We start from the raw sequence: 9,193 nt of genomic DNA on the forward strand, positions 1-9,193 counted from the left end.
AGTTCTGCAGTGGACTAAGATAGCTGGAGACCTCAGCTTTCTCCAGTCTCTGGGTTCTTGGGATATGACAAGGGTGGGGAGCAGAGATGTGCCAAGGCCCAGGGCCAGATCTCTCCTTGGAGGGTGGGGTGGAAGACCAGCTTGTCTTGGCAGATCTCTATATCCCCACTGTTGATTCACCATCCCTCCCTTGGTATCTGCCATCTCTTGTGCTCTTCTCAATGCTGACACCTCAGGGTGTTCAACCTCAAACTCCTGAAGAAACTGGAGCTGTCTGGGTCAGTTTGTTGTCATTTGATCTGAAAGAACCTATTTGGCAAGCTCTCCTACTTGCATCTTCCCGGAAGCCAGAGTCCAGTGAAAACTGGTCCAGCTGCAGCTAGGGCAGGTGTCATGGACAAGTCTCAGATGGCACACATCTGTCCTTCTCATTGTGTGAGTGTCTCCAGCTCTCAGTCTGCTGGGGACAGCCAACCTACAACTGGAACAGGTTTGGTTTGGTGCTCTGGGATGGTCCTTGCCCTTTGAAAGAACCAAAAGACAGGCTTGGAGGGACCTGGCGAGATAGCTCAGCAGTTAAGAGCACATGTTACTCTTGTAGCGGACCTGGGTTCAATTCCCAGCACTTACGCGGTGGCTCACAATCATCTGCAACTCTAGTTCCAGGGTATTTGCCCACTTCTGACCTTCACAGACACCAGATAGACCAGATGGAGAGCATCGGTGCAGGCTCATAAAATTAAATATATAAATCTAAATGGGGGAAAACAAAGACTGCCCTGGCCCCCAGAGACACAGCAAATCAGTGCCAAGCATCCCTTTATGGAAGAGTTAAGGCAACATAGTTCCTGTATGCAGCAGCTTCAAGCCTTCAGCCCTGCCATGAGTCTCTTTGAAATGTTGGTGAAGGTCATGAATATTCACTCAGAAAAATGTTTGTACATTATGGAATAAAGTGCATAAGAACACAAGAGAAACTAGCTTGTTTTGTTTGTTTGTTTGTTATTATGGAGTCTTGGATGGCCTGAAACTTGATATGTAGATCAGGCTGGCTCTAAACATAGAGATGTTTGTCCTTGAATGTATGTGCACTCTGTGTGCGTGCCTGCGTGTGTGCCTGCGTGTGTGTGTGTGTGTGTGTGTGTGTGTGTGTGTATGTGTGTGTGTGTGTGTGTGTGTGTGTGTGTGTGTTACTTACGGGGTTCAGAAGAGGGTGTTGGATTCCATTGGAACTGGAGTTAGGGATGGTTGTGAACCATCATGGAGGTTCTGGGAACCAAACCTGAATCCTCTGTAAAAGCAACAAGTATTCAGTTATCTTTCCTAAATTTTACTTGATGTGTATGAGGCTTTTATTTACAAGTACCAAACTGTATGTATGGCCTGTATGTATTCCCAGAGGGAATCAGAACCTCTCAAACCAGAGGCACAGACCACCATGTGGGATGCTGTTGAACCGGGTCTTCTGCAACATCATTGATTGCCATCGGTAAGCCATCCCTCGGCCTCCTGGTTCTGTTTGAGACTGGGTCTTACTATGTGGTCCAATCTGGCCTTGAATTTGAATTTGTAGTAGTACCTCAGCCTCCCAAGTGCTAGAATTTCAGGCATGCTACCATGCCTCACTAAAAATAAAAGTATATTATTATCCTTTTAAAGGATATATTTATTTTGCTAGGCATAATCGTATACACCTTTAATCCCAGAACTCAGAAGGCAGAGGCAGGTGGATCTCTGAGTTCAAGACCAGGTGGTGAGTTCCAGGATAGTCAGGGGTACATATAGAACCCCTGTCTCAAAAAAATAAAACAGGAAAAGGCTTTATTTTATTTATTTATTTTTTGGTTTTTTTTCGAGACAGGGTTTCTCTGTGTAGCCCTGGCTGTCCTGGCACTCACTTTGTAGACCAGGCTGGCCTCGAACTCAGAAATCTGCCTGCCTCTGCCTCCCAAGTACTGGGATTAAAGGCATGTGCCACCACCGCCCGGCTATTGTATTTTTTTTTTTTAATAAAGTTTTTTTTTTTAAGATTTATTTATTTATTATATGTAAGTACACTGTAGCTGTCTTCAGACACTCCAGAAGAGGGAGTCAGATCTCGTTATGGATGGTTGTGAGCCACCATGTGGTTGCTGGGATTTGAACTCTGGACCTTTAGGAAGAGTAGTCGGGTGCTCTTACCCACTGAGCCATCTCACCAGCCCCCCGGCTATTGTATTTTATGAATGAGTATTTTGTGTGTGCATCTATATGTGCACCATGTGCATTCCTAGTGCCATGGACACCCTGGAACCGGAATTACAGGTCTGAGCTGCCTTGTGGGTGCTGGGAATTGAACTAGGTCCTTTGGAAGAGCAGCCAGGGCTCTCAATGGCTAAGCCATTTATTCCACACACACCCCCAATATATGATATATTATTCATTTGCTTATTTGGTTTTGGGACAAGATCTTACTCAGACTATCCCAGATGGCCTTCCCTCAGGCTTCTGAAAGTGCTAGAACCACACTAAAGTAGAATAAAGTGCTTAAGCACACTCACCAAAATCCAGAGCTTTGGCCATGCAGCTGGAAGCCCCAGGGAGTGGTCCTGACCGAAGCTGATCTCTTGGTCAGCATTTAATATTTAATAAAGCGTACTTCAAACCTGAAAAAAAAAAGTTTAATCAGGCTTGGAAGCTCACTTCTGTTATTCCAACACTCAGGAGGCTGAGGCAGGAGGATCTTCAGGCCAGCTCGGGCTATAGAGAGAATGGTACCACCACAGAGTAAACCAGCCATGGTGGCTCTTGAGAAACACAGTAGGGAGGACAGGAAGCTGGAGAGATGGCTCAGTGCTTCTGAATGTGGAGCCAACTGCTCTTGCAGAAGACCTAAGTGTGATTCTGTGACATCTGTACCCACATGTGTATCACACAGACACACACAGACACGTAACTAAAAAATAAACTAGGGAGCCAGGTGGTGTATGCCTTTTAATTCTAGAGTTCAGGAGGCAGAGGCAAGTGGATCTCCTCCAGTTTGAGACCAGCCTGGTCTACAGAGTGAGTTCCAGGCTAGCCAAGGCTGTGTAGCAAGATTGTCTCAAAACAACAGAACACAGTCATATTAGTTACTTTTCTATGGCTGAGATAAAACACTTACCAAGACTTACAGAAGAGGTTTTTGGGCTTAGGACTTCAAAGGTTAGAGTTCACGATGAAGGTTCAGAAGTAGCAGGCTGGTGGCTGGAGCCAGAGCTGAGAAAACTCGAGCCAAAAGCTGGAGACAAAGAAAGCTAATTAGAAATGGCCAGAGTTTTTTGAGACTTGAAAGCAGGCCCCCAGTGACATATTTCTTCCAACAAGGCCACACTTCCTAATCCTTCCCAGCAACTACTAGAAACCAAGTATTCAAATACAGGGTACCCTGGGGAGCCATTCTTATCAACCCCCAGGTATATAAAGCCAAAAGAAAATATAATCAAGATAAATCTTTAGTTTAAAAACATTCTTATCTGTGTGTAGTCACATGTACCTGCCTATCTGTATGTATGCCTTATGTGTGTGCCTGGTGCTTCAGGAAGCCAGGTGAGGACACTAGATCCCTTGGAGCTAGAATCACAGATGGTCACGAGCTGCCATGTAGGTTCTGGGAACCAAACTGTGGTCCTCTACAAGAGCTCTTAGGGTCTGAGTCATCTCTTCAGCTCCATGAAAAGAAACGTTTAAAAAAAGAAGTTCACAGCCACCCTTGGCTGCATAGTGAGTGAGTGCAAAGCCATGGGGTGCTGGCAGGGATGAGGGTACAGCGTAGCAGAAAAGGCCCTTATGTGCAGCCCTTACCACTAGGCAGAGCTGGGCGGTGGTGGTGCGGAAATGATAAGGAGAAAGAAGGCAGATGGAGCAGACCTTTTCTTTCCCACTCTGTTTACATTGCCTTCAAAGCCACCCTAAAAGGAAGTGGGGCATTTTCCCTGGCAGAGACCTATTCAGATCATTTTATTTTCATTTCCTCAGAGCACTAGGTAAACATCATAGCTGATATTTTTTTATGCAGGTGTGGCTAGTTAAGGCCTGCATTTCCAGCTCTCTGGAGGTTGAATCAGGATCACCTCAAGTTTGAGACCATCCTAGGCTACATAGTAAGTTTCAAGCTGGCTACAGTGTGAACCCTGCTCCTTCATACACTACCAGGGAGAAATGATGAAAACCTTTTACTTATTCTTGTGGGCCTTAGCTCCAGGACCCAAACCCCTATCACGAGTTCTACCTCGTAGCATTGCAGCCTATGCTTTGTTATGAGTAGCCCTGTGACAAGCCTATTTAAACCCCAGCACCAAGAACTCAGAGAGGGCCTGGAGAGATGGCTCAGTGGTTAAGAGCACTGACTTACTCTTCCAGAGGTCCTGAGTTCAATTCCCAGCAACCACATGGTGGCTCACAACCATCTGTAATGGGATCTGATGCCCTCTTCTGGTGTGTCTGAAAACAGCAACAGTGTTCTCATATATAAATAAATCTTAAAAAAAGAAGAAAAAAAAAAAGCTGGGCGTGGTAGCGCAAGCCTTTAATCCCAGCACTCGGGAGGCAGAGGCAGGCAGATTTCTGAGTTCGAGGCCAGCCTGGTCTACACAGTGAGTTCCAGGACAGCCAGGGCTACACAGAGAAACCCTGTCTCAACCCCCCCCCCCCAAAAAAAAAAAAAGGATTCAGAGACAACTATTCCATGGCTACTGCTCTATAACTTTTGCCATGAGGAACCTGGGTCTGGAGCCAGCTCATATCCCCACTCTCCCCAAAGCAAGTTATATATATCCCCCCCACCCCCCAAATCTGGAAACCCTTCTTGAGACTTGTCTTCAGAGGTGGAAAGAGGACAAGATTCAGACAAGCTAATGGATGATAGGGTGTGGGGTATCAGATTCTAACCTGGTGGCCTGCTGGGTCTGAGGATGGTCACAACTTTTCTCAATCCCATGGACCTCAATAGGAAAGACCCACAGTGACAAGGGCACTAGGAGGTTCCTTGGCCCACCACCCAGGCCAGAATCCTTGCTCTCTGGCCAGTGGCTGTACCTGTCCTTTGGGGAACCCCTTAGGTGGTATCCCTTATGGAAACCCACAGGATCCAGTCTATAAAGCTACACACAGCCGAATTTTCTCACCTATTTTCTCAGCCAAATCCTTGTAAGTTCCCATAGGTGAGGTGTTGAGAGAGTGGGGAGGGTCTACCATACTGTAGTGGCAAAGAGAGGACTTTGCCTCTGGGCAAAGATTTGGCCAGCTGAGCTAGTAGGACTCAGTGGCGAGGGGGGAAGAGGACACTTTCTTCTGTCTCCCTGGATACCTTCCAGGACATCTTAGGGTACTTGGGCAATACAAACCTACTCTACCGGTTAGACCTGACAGTGGTAGCCGGTCTGAGCTCTCAGACCTGCACATTGCCCATAGATAAACTTCCTTATCCACCCACATCCCAGTGCCTCATTCTCTTCTAACTGCCTCCTGGATATCCCCTCTAACATACTTCTATCAGTATGTCCCATTGACCCCTCAAACTCAATAATTGCAAAGCAAAGCATAAACTTAGCTTCCAAATGTGCCAATAGTAAAAGCTTTGTATACCAGTGATCCAGGGGGCAGGCCAGGGCTCTGGGCTTCATTACTGGCTGGCTTTCTTCTCTACCATCTTTTTCCTTATGCCCTCTTCACACTTTCTCCACACCCCCTCCCACACACACACCATATCCACTTTCTGGTTATTTCCATTGGTTCTCAAATCCTGCCATTTCTCTCTCTCTCTTTCTTTCTTTCTTTCTTTCTTTCTTTCTTTCTTTCTTTCTTTCTTTTTTTTTTTTTTTTGAGACAGGGTTTCTCTTTGCAGCCCTGGCTGTCCTGGAACTCACATTGTAGACCAGGCTGGCCTCAAACTCAGAAATCTGCCTGCGTCTGCCTCCCAAGTGCTGGGATTAAAGGTGGGTGCCACTTCGCCCAGCTTGCTTTCTTTATCTTTCTTTCTTTCTTTCTTTCTTTCTCTCTCTCTCTCTCTCTCTCTCTCTCTCTCTCTCTCTCTCTCTCTCTTTCTTTCTGGTTTTTCGTGACAGGGTTTCTTTGTATAGTGCTGGGATTAAAGGCATGCACCACCACCTCCTGGCCTCCCATTTCTCTCCATCCCTAAGGCCTACTACTCTTCCAGGCCAACACGATTGCTATGTGGTCAGTATATAGCTTCCACACTGGACTCTCTCCACCTCCCATCCTCTTTCCTTCTCTGCAGCTACTATAATCTCTAGGTCACAAGTTTGGCTGAGAGTAAAACTCAGTACAGTAGCTTGTCTAGCATGCATGCAGTCCAAGGCTCGATTCTGAGCATCATACAAAGCCAGCTGTGGTCGTGCACTCCTGTAACCTCGGCCCTCCCTCTGGAGGTGAGGGATGGAGGACTGGGAGTTCAAGGCCACTCTCAGCTATACAGTGAGTTTACAGCCAGTGTAGTGTACATTACACAAGCACCTATCTCAAAACAGCCAAATCACAGATCTGTTCATCCCTGCATCGCTACATCCACCTCTTCAACTGCTTTCCCACTGTTTTTGGATCTTGTCCTGATTCCTTAACATGTTCTGCTAGGTGTTTCTGGGTTTGTTTCTAGTTGGCTCTTCCTGGCCCAGACAGACTCATTTTCAACCATTTGGTTCCTTAGTTAGCATACCCTGTCCAGCCTCTGAAAATATTGTTTTCCTATAGTGCTGCCACACCTCTTCAGCGCTCTATACAGGCAAACTGTTGTGTTCTTTCCTCCAGAACCCTGTGCTGTTGAGAGCATTTTAAAGTCAAAGAAAGAAATCACTTGTCCTGGTTCAGCTTCCTGCCAGTGTGCCACAAAGCCAAGGTTCTTCACAACCCTTACCTGGTAGACAGGCCCCAGCCAGCTTCACAGACAGCCCTCTGTGCCACCCTTCCTGCTCCTGAAGCCAAACGGACAGATGTTGTTACTCATGTCTGTTTGTGCTGGGTGACCCTGTGCCAAAGGCAATCCTAAAGACCAGTTTACCTGGATTAAGCCCTAGAAATGCCTAGGTCTAGCCAGCAATTCCTTAGCTTCACCTCTGGCTGTTTGCTGCCCCCGAGTGGCCAACCATAGACTTGCTTGTTTAACACCACAGGGTCTCAAGAACATCAGCTATGAGACAACAGTTAGACCCTGGCACAGCTCCTGGAGGCAACATCTTCAGTCCACAGGCTCACTGCTGCCTAGTACCCACATCCTTGTATGGGCATGTCTTTTGTTTGTGGTGGTGGTGGTGATGGTGTGTGTGTGTAGGAGAGGGAGGGAGAGAGAGAGAGATCTATTGAGCCCCGTGACAGTCTGTAGTGAAGCACAGAGTGATGCTAGAGAGCAGAGGGTACCTGGTGGTTGGGGTGTTCCTAGAGAAAGCAACTCTCATCTGGTAGTCCCCACTTGGCCCTCTTGTCCACAAGCCTCCTGCTGGCTGCCTGCCATCCTTGCAATCACCAGGTCACAGACAGAAAGTGACAGTAATGTGCCTAATTTTGTGATATATCTATCCTCCTATAAAACTGAAGAGAGACAAGTTAGAGAAGGGAGAGGAGAGATACAAAGGGAGAAACGATGAGAAACTAATGTCAAGTTAGTGTCCTTCATTGGCCTGATGACACAGAATGACTGGACAAACCAACCAAAGAGAAAGGAGAACTGCAGAGCAATCTACCTACAAACCCAGTCCACTGACACCACTTTCTATTAAGGAAAAATCTTTAAAAAAGAAAAGAAAAATCCACATGTGTGTCTAGAGAGATGGCTCAATGGCTCAGAGGTTAAGAGCACTGACTGCTCTTCCAGAGGTCTTGAGTTCAATGCCCAGCAACCACATGGTGGCTCACAACCATCTGCAATGGGATCTGATGTCCTCTTCTGGCATGCAGATGTATTTACAGATAGAACACTCATTTACATAAATAGATGAATCTTTAAATGGTTACATGGTTTATCTCATATTGCTACCTCTTCGTTTACTTAAAGTACATTGTTTTGTTTGCATGTCTGTCTGTCTGTGTGGGGGTGTCAGATCCTCTAGAACTGAAGTAACAGTGTAAGCTGCCATGTGGATGCTGGGAATTACTGGGAATTGAACCCAGATCCTCTGCAAGAGCAGCCAGTACTTATAACCATTTTTCGACTGGGGACAGCACAAGGCATCTTACATAAGTAAGATGTACCTGCTAGAGTTTCCCAGTACCATGGTGGATCCTCAAGGATTCACCGCTGGAGGAATCACATTTTAATAAAGCTTACAAGATTAGGTTTTAGTTGTTGTGCCCAGAGACTGAGTTACCATTGTTTCTGAACTAAGTTTGTTTTGTGTTTTCCTTCACTCAGCTAGCTCATCTGGGTTCAAGAGAGAAAGGTACGGCAGCAAGGAGTGGGTTTGCCAGATGTGCACCACAAAGGCTGTAGGGGATTTGAAGCATGGGCTTGGTGTGGTAGTGACCCACCAGTGAGAACCTAACAAGCTGGGTGGAGAGATTGTGGAGTTCTGGGTCAAGAGTCTCCATGAGATTAAAAACAGGTTGGCCATTGCTTGCCAGTGCATAGCTGGCCAGACCCCAAAGGCACAAGCACAGGAATGTGACGTTCTTTTTTTTTTTTTTTTTTTTTTTTTTTAAAAGATATTTCCTGCAACAATCTCTCCAGCCCCAAGGACAAATACTTAAAAAAACAAAACAACAAAAATCTATGCGAGCTGGGTGGTGGCGGCACACACCTTTTATCTACAGAGCAACTATAGGACAGCCAGGGCTACACAGAGAAGGTACCTGGGAAAAATAAATCAACTTTTATATCTACTTATTTATTCCACATAGACTTACTGACACTGTTAGGACAGAGTTCCTGGGACTGTGGAGTTTACACTGCTTGGGAGACATATCTTTGATTAAAGCATTGGGTTTTTGTTTGGTTTTGGTTTTTCTGAGACAGGGTTTCTCTGTGTAACCCTGGCTGTCCTGGAATTCACTTTAAGGTGGGATCACAATGGTGATTTGGGCCGAGGTCTCTGTGCTGCTGTGACAGCCTTGTATATAACCAAGGATTTGTTTAAAAATCTGTTAGAGGTGAAACGAGGACAGGACTTGCTTAAGAGGTTTAGATGCTATTGTAAAGGGTGTTTAAAGATTCAGGTGTAAATCTGGA

General features: G+C 46.1%; 1 long non-coding RNA gene across 3 annotated transcripts; it reads right to left on the minus strand.

Moving 5' to 3' along the window:
• Positions 1–1,253: 1,253 nt before the first annotated feature.
• Gm32384 lies at positions 1,254–7,818 on the minus strand. Of its 3 annotated transcripts, none has more exons than XR_001780244.1 (4): positions 6,890–7,818; positions 3,143–3,259; positions 2,541–2,645; positions 1,254–1,291 (listed from the first exon to the last, which is right to left on the minus strand). It is a non-coding gene; the product is annotated as a predicted gene, 32384 (long non-coding RNA). The 3 variants fall into 3 exon arrangements; XR_001780245.1 differs by lacking the exon at positions 6,890–7,818 and adding an exon at positions 5,145–5,811; XR_388778.3 differs by lacking the exon at positions 6,890–7,818 and having other exon boundaries at positions 3,143–4,381.
• Positions 7,819–9,193: the final 1,375 nt, after the last annotated feature.

The sequence above is a fragment of the Mus musculus genome, chromosome 11, assembly GCF_000001635.26.
Source record: "Mus musculus strain C57BL/6J chromosome 11, GRCm38.p6 C57BL/6J".
Taxonomy (NCBI): domain Eukaryota; kingdom Metazoa; phylum Chordata; class Mammalia; order Rodentia; family Muridae; genus Mus; species Mus musculus.